This window comes from Sceloporus undulatus, chromosome 4 (genome assembly GCF_019175285.1).
Source record: "Sceloporus undulatus isolate JIND9_A2432 ecotype Alabama chromosome 4, SceUnd_v1.1, whole genome shotgun sequence".
NCBI classification, from domain to species: Eukaryota; Metazoa; Chordata; class Lepidosauria; order Squamata; family Phrynosomatidae; genus Sceloporus; species Sceloporus undulatus.
In genome coordinates this window covers 42,334,016-42,341,737 of record NC_056525.1, presented here as the reverse complement: position 1 = coordinate 42,341,737, position 7,722 = coordinate 42,334,016, and the positions used below count along the sequence as shown (strand labels likewise).

At 40.0% G+C, this 7,722-nt stretch overlaps 1 protein-coding gene across 1 annotated transcript in view; it reads left to right on the top strand.

The window, feature by feature from the left end:
* Positions 1-6,192: 6,192 nt before the first annotated feature.
* The window catches only part of MYH7B (myosin heavy chain 7B), a 76,566-nt gene continuing 75,036 nt past the window's right edge, over positions 6,193-7,722 (top strand). Inside the window, exon 1 of the mRNA XM_042461315.1 lies at positions 6,193-6,327. The gene's annotated coding sequence lies outside the window, so the exon portion shown is untranslated. The remainder of the gene's footprint in view (positions 6,328-7,722) is intronic.

Genomic DNA, 7,722 nt, shown 5'->3' with positions numbered 1-7,722 from the left:
TGGGACATTTGGGGGGGGCTGGTCACACTTTACCCACCTCAGTATAGGATAGGAATGGGGGAAACACAGCCTATGGGCTTTATGCATTCCCTAAAGCCCCTTTCTACAGCCCCTTCTCCCCAGTATGTTGTTGTTTTTAATTGAGATTCCAGTTTATGGACAATGCGCCATACAGCTTGTCCATCTTGAAATATCCTTTGTCTCTCCTATCTCTCATGGTATTAGCATTGTCTCAACCTCACCCATTCTTATTGTCAGTATATATATTTAAGTGAATCCCAGGGCCAAGTGAAGCCATTTTGTTACCTGTGGTGGATGACAAAATTAGGGATCCATACTCCCATTCTATGTGCAGAAGCTATCTGAATCTTCCACACTGTTAAAAGGACAGTATCCTCCACTGCACTTGGAGGCAGCAGTCTAGCTTAAGCGGTAGAAGGCAGGGCATATTTCTCTACCCGCCAGCAGAGTGGAATGGTCAGGAATTTGAGGGGAAATGGCTGACCAGTTTGTCATGGCTATTGGCACCACATCCCTTAGTTTGTTTGCTACTTAATTGTCCCTTTAGCGTTCTCCAAGATGCAAGAGCCAAGACTAGGATCACTGATGTACAGCCTTGTGTGCTGTATTCCTTGAGAACTCCCTTTTTGAAATGATAATTATCGAATGATGCCCCTGGTCCCTCTCAGACATATTTTTATGGAAATTCTGGGGCAATAGATGCATTATAATCTCCAGTCTGGCATTAAAAGTAGAAGTTAACTTCATCTGGGAAAATCAAAGACATTCAGCTCACAAATGTCATCATGACTGCTTTGAACACTCACAAAGAGCTATAAGGATGTTGTTGCCATTGTTGCCATTAGCACAGCCCAGAGTGGGAGAATCAGCACACGGATACAACAGCCCTGAACACTTCCCTATAAGTGGCTCGCTCGCAGAATGGAAATATGCCTGAAATAGCTACTCTACCGATTGCGCCTATCTAATCTATGAGCTAGCCCTCCTTATTCCATTCACTTCTCACACCAGCTGATAGGAATGATGGTGCTGAGTGCAGAACCTTTCAGCAAATGGTTCAACAACTTGCAGTCATCTCCCTTCCTGCCTCTAATCAAAGCAAATCTTAACAGAGAAATATTTCTCTAGAGGGGACTCTGGTAATTAGCAATACCACACCAGCTTCTCCTGGGATTTTTCACAAGCCAGTGTAACATGAGATTGAATTTTGCAGTCCCTCAAGCTACACAACCTCTTTGCTCATGCTTGGATATTTCACAAAGCTTGCTTCAAAAAAGACTGCCATTGATTTGACATACGATATTAAATGCACACACATGTGCACACACCCACATGGATATATCTTGTTTTAATGTGGGATTCCAGGTCATTCCCCATCTGGATAGATGGCTGCATACTCTTTGATTTCTCAATTGAAAACAGGAACACATAGCCAAGCAAAATCAGAGAGCTGTCAGGCAAATGTTAATGAGAAAGAGCACACAAGCTAGTAGAAGCTGGAGCAATTTGCTTTTGCCTGAATGTACTGGGAAGGACAAGGTTCTGCCCCTGTTAAGTAATTTGAGTGTGCACTGTTCAACAGTGGAATATACTCCCTTGGAATGTGGTGGAGTCTCCTCCTTTGGAGGTTTTTAAACTGAGGCTGGAAGGCTATCACTTGGGAGTGCTTTGATTGTGTATTCCTGCATGGCAAGAGATTGGACTGGATGGCCCTTATGGCCTCTTTCAACTCTATGGACCTTATCACACTAGATAAATCCTGCTCAGAAATGGGATTTTAGAAGTAGAGAAAACCCACAAATGTGTGAGGTTTTTTACATGCGTTTCTGCAAAACAGAAATGATGTGAAAATAAAGCGAACATAAAGGGGACAAAAATTGGAACAGTCCCTGCCACATTGGGATAGTTGGTGGGTATGTGACTGGCTCATCCAGCTTCAGTAATGTTGTCAGATCTGGAGTGAGCAGACTGGGTCCAAACTCTGCTGATGAGAAAAGTGCTGAGAATATTAATTGTGGGAAAGAAAGCTCTGGGAGGGAACAAACCCTTTATATGTAACTGAGGCAGGCAAAGATTAAAACTACAGCTCTCTGGATGTTTTTGGGCTTTAGTTTACCAGCTGTAGCCAGTGTAGCCACTGCTGATGATTTTTGGGACTTTTGATCCAAAACACCTGGAGGGCTCAGGTTAGCCAATGAAAGATTTAGAGCTATGTCTGAGACCGCTTTTTTTAAGAGTCTGGGTGCCACATTTTAGCATCTTTGCCAATGAATTAAGTTATAAAAATGAGTAACAATGGTTTGCTAATGGGGAGCACTGAAGAATTTCAGAATAAAATCTTCTTGAATTTTGTAGATTTTTAAAAAAGCCTTTGATTGTGTAAATCATGAAAACAAACTTGATAAAATAGATGTGCTTCAACATCTGATTATCTTGATATGTAACCTATAATCTGGAAAAGAGGCCACAGCCAGGATGGAATATGGACAAGCAGAATGGTTTCCAATTAGCAAGGCTATCAGATTAGGGTTGATTTTATCATCCTATCTGTTAATTTTATATGCAGAACATATCATATGGAAAGTAGGATTAGTCTTGGATGAAGAAGGTGTGAAAACTGGAGAATGAAACATAAATAATGTAGGAAATGCAGATAGCACTTTATTACTGACAGAAAATAGCAGACGTGGAATGACTACTGATGAAAGTTGGGGAAGAAAGTGCAAAAGCAGAATGTAAAGAAGACTAAAATAATCACAGCAGACAATTCATATAATTTTAAAGTTGTTGATGAAGACATTGAAATCGTTAAAGGTTTTCTATACTTTGGTTCATTTATCAGTCTAAATGGAGACTGCAGTCAAGAAATAAGAAGAAGGTCCAGAAAGATGGAAGACAATTAATACAGGAACTGGATAAGATCCTCAAGTGTTATGAAACATCACTGAATGCCAAATCAGGATCATCCATACCATGATATTTCAGATTACTGTATGTGAATATAAAAGTTGAATAATAAAGAAAGTGGTCAGGAAAAAAAAAACCTCCTTTGAAATGTGGTATCGGAACAGAGTTTTACAGCTACCATGGACCACAAAAAAGACAAATAAACGAGTCCCAAAGGAAATGAGTCATGAACCCTCACAAGGAGTCAAAAAAGACTAAATTGGGACTATCACGCTTTGGACACATCATGAATAAACATGATTAATTGGAAAAAACAATAATGATGGGAAAAACTGAAGACAGTAGGAAGAGGAAGATGGTAGTACAGCTGGATTGACTCCATAAACGAAGCTACAATTCTGAGTTTGTAAGACACAAGCAGGGCTATTAGTAACAGGATCTCTTGAAGGTCTTTAATGCATATTATCACTATAGGTAGAAGCCAACATGCAGGGACGTAGCCGGGGGGGGGTTCTTGGGGTCTGGACCCCCTCTTCCATTAGAAAAATGAATGGTGTGTGCTGCTGCGCCGCCGCACCCAAGCCCCATTATAATGGTGGCACTTAGTCTGGATCCCCCCTTCCTAAAATCCCTGCAACATGACAACACATAACAAGAAAACAATGTTTGACACACTCTCCCTAGAGAAACAATACCTTGGTTCTTTTTAAAGCCATCATTTTGATCTTCCAAGGTAGGTAATGGCTGCTGTTCGATTAAAAAGGACCCAGAAATGCAAGATTTTGATGTGGCTCTTGATGTCAATTAACCACGATACATTAGGCATCAACCAGAGCTGCACACTGTATGCTATTCAAATTTTTAAAAAAGAAACACTTCCAAGACAAATAAATGAGGAAAATAAGTACGCACACACTTTCATAGCCAATGATCTTACATGGGATTCCTCTTCTTCTCTCTGAGAACTGGCAGTCCTAACTGTCGCAAACCTTCATTCCAACCCTCTTCTCATGTCTAGATGGGCAACTGGACTGCTTAAGGGCATGGATTGGGGCAGAGGCCTTCGCTTACCAATTCTCCTCTAGACAAACAATAACAACATCAGGTTGGAAATTAGGGTCAACTGTTGGATCCATTACTCCAGGAGTGGCAATTCTGAATCCATTCCTGGTTTTATGGCCACTCCTTCTGTAGCTACTGTGGGTTGTAGAGGAGTAATCCAGATGCTGAACCTATTCCCAACAGACAGTTGGCACTAGGAGAACTTCTGTACAACTTGGAATAGTTCTGGGAGGAGTGGCTATAAAATCAAGCATGGTAATGGATTCATTAAATTCAGGATTAGAATCCTTCTTAAAGATACTCATGCTCATTTTAGGGAATAATATTTTACAAGCACATTAATAACCCCAATGATTTTTATTTATAGATATGAACACCAGAAGTAGGTGGAGAAAGTAAAAGAAATAATAAAAGAGTATGCTTGCTCTGACATCTCCCTCCCAAGTTTGGCGTGTAACAATGTAGTTGCAAAGTGGGAGGCTGAATTAATGTCATTGGTTGGATGCCAGTGGGCACCAGACCCATGCCATCTGCATATCCATTTCCCTTCGACACAGAACTTCCTTGACAGCTGTCATCAGCAAGCTTCTAGCGAGTCCAAAACCACATACAAATCCATCCTTCAGTGAACTTCAGTCACTGCTAGAAATTTCCATTGTGCCACTGCACACTGTTTTGCTTACTCTGTCTTGCTCTCTTAGGTAGCCTGAAATCTTCTGTGTACAAGAAGAATAATGTGTAATGTAGAAAAAGAGGCAAAGTTTTTTCTCCAGAACAGTATGGAAATAGTGCCTTATTTGCATGGGGAGTTTCTGAACAATACATAAATGATGTTACAGCCAGTCTGCATTGTGATGGACTACAGATCCTGTCTGATCTTGGAAGCTAAACAGCCCTGGTTAGTACTTGGATGGGAGACTGTCAGCTAATACCAGGTTTGTTGTTGCTATTGTTTTGTGCCTTCAAGTCATTTCCAATTTATGGTGACCCTAAGGCAAATCTATCATGGAATTTTCTTGGCAACAGTTGTTGAGAAGAGATTTGCCATTGCCTTCCCCTAAGGCTGAGAGAATGTGACTTGCCCAAGGTCAGTGGTTTCATGGCCGAATTAGGAATCAAACCCTGGTGTCCAGAGTCATAGTCCAACACTTAAACCACTACACCATGCTGGCTCTGTAATACCAGGTGCTGTAGCAGGGACGTAGCCAGGATTTTGGGAAGGGGAGGGGTCCAGACTAAGTGCCACTATTATAATGCGGATTGGGCACGGCGGTGTAACGGCATGCACCATTCATTATATCTAACGGAAGGGGGTCTCAGACCCCACGGACCCCCCCACTCTTGGCTACGTCCCTGGTTGTAGGTTATTTTTCAGAGTAAGGAACTGACAAACACACCTTTGAATATTCCTTGTCTAAAAAAACCCTATGAAATTCATGGGGTCATCACAGGTTGACAGGTGACTGGAAGAAGCACACAGACACACATTGCATAAGAAGAGTGATTAAAATCCACACCTTGCTGGAATCACAAGCAATCTGCTGGAAGTGAAAAGAATAGCTTGCGGTTTATTTGTTCTTTCTTTCTTTCTTTCTTTCTCCCATTCTCCCTTATATCATATTGCCTTTATTTGTTATTTTTTAAAAATACATGTTGTAACTAATTATGTTATGAGAAAGCTCTTTTCAAAAAATGCCTTCAGGATTGCAGTCATGAAAGTGTCAGTGGATCCATCTTTCTCTTTCATTCCACCCAAAATCTGATTTTTTATATTTTTGAATTGGATTCTCTAACATTAAGGAACTTCAATCCCAAGCAGTTGGAGAAACTGCTACTGCTTCTGTCATCACTAACACTTGTTAAAAGCTAGGTTTTCAGATAATCTGTGGCATTGGACACAGAATGGCCTAAGGCTTATAAACAGCTATTAATTACCTTCTCAGGAGTGAAAATGTCAGTGACCAAAAACTGAAACAATGACAAAAGGAAGAGATGAATGAGCAGATTATGGGACTGTACTTTGTTGCTTTCCTCTTCTGGAACAGGATAACCCTTAAGAGGGGTTGTGCTGTCTCTCAGATCTGGAGCCCCTCTCTCTGCTTTTGTAATTGTCTGACAATACAAGAGTAAAAATAACCAGCCTGCATCTGCAGAGAGATAAAAGTTTGCCTTTTGTGTCTCTACTGGGCAGTAGGACAGCAGAACCAATGGAGCTTTGTGGATATGACACATGGGAATTTCTGACATATCTCTCCCTACTCTGACCTTGACAGATACAATAAAAAGGGGCTTCACAGTTTACACACACACACAGAGTCACTCAGCCCAGTAGCTAAGGTTGGTAATAAAGAGCATGTCTTTTATGTTGCACGTTTGTCCTCTGCTATTACCCTGATTTTCTTAGCATTTTTTTTAAAAAAAAGAACAAGGAAATGGACTAGGAAGCATGACTGTGTTGAGGGATGGTGAGCAAAAAGGGGTGGTTAAATGGGGAAATATGAATTTATTAAGATATGAGTTGAGCAAAGCCACCAACATGTGCTATTGATGATGTATTGATGTGCATGGATACTGAATGCAGATGCTTTATAGCTCTTTAATGCTACAGCAGTTGTTTCTCAGAATTGCACAGCAAAGTTGTTTTACAAAAGTTTCTTTAATTTAACTGTTTCTTTAATTTACTCGTTTTGAGTAAGTCTAATGCTAGAACCTTGTTTTCTTTGGCTGTGTGTGTGCATGTGTGCGCCTGTGTGCACGCATACATTTGTAACCACATGAAGAGCATCTGGCTGTTAATATAAGAAAACTTGGTGGCTGCTATCTTAGAAATGAAGCACTGGGATTATCTGCAATGAAAACTGGCAGAGGTATCCTGAAAAAGGAGTGGGCAGAAGTTAGAGATCCCAGCTCACTAGTAGAACATTTGTTGGTTTCAGGCTGACCATCTGGTGTCTACTGATTTCCGCAAATCATGAAAGTTTATGCTTAAATAAAGTGGCTAGTAGTTAGCCACAAAACTATTTTTCCTTCACTTTTTATACTGAACAGATTAACATGGCTACCTCATCAAGCATTACTGATTTCTGGGACACTTGCAAAGGACTTTTGGACCTTGGTTTAATATAGCAAGGGACTTATAATTTTTAAGCAATTCCTGTAGAAAATATTAAGAACATTTATATTATAATAATAATAATAATAATAATAATTTGTTTTATTTATATACCGCTATTCCAAAGATCATAGCGGTGAACAGCAAGTAAGCTAATTAGCAAGTAAGCTAATCCTACTATATAAATTCTCTCTCTCTCTCTCTCTCGCTCTCTCTCACACACACACAGATGTCAGGGGTTCTATTTTTAAATGAAAAAGGAAAAGGAAAAAAGAGGAGACTGCAGAGTAAAGTACTTCCTTCCTATATTGGAGGATTAAATTTAATAAATAGCTAGGTTTGTGATTTGGAATAATATTTTTATGGAAGATATAAAAGGCCTATTGGTTAATATATCTGAAGCATGCATAGGATTCTATACAGATGACTGTCATTTCTCTTCTACAAAATATGTATCTAATCTATCAGGGTGACTGATTAACTCTAGTTTGGGGGAAACTTTTATATGCTTAGACAGGACAGAAAGAGGCTGGAGAACATTTTCTTGTGATGTCTAAATTTATGTTTCATAATATTTGTTGTTGTCATGTGCCTTCAAGTTGACTCTGACTTTTGGAGAC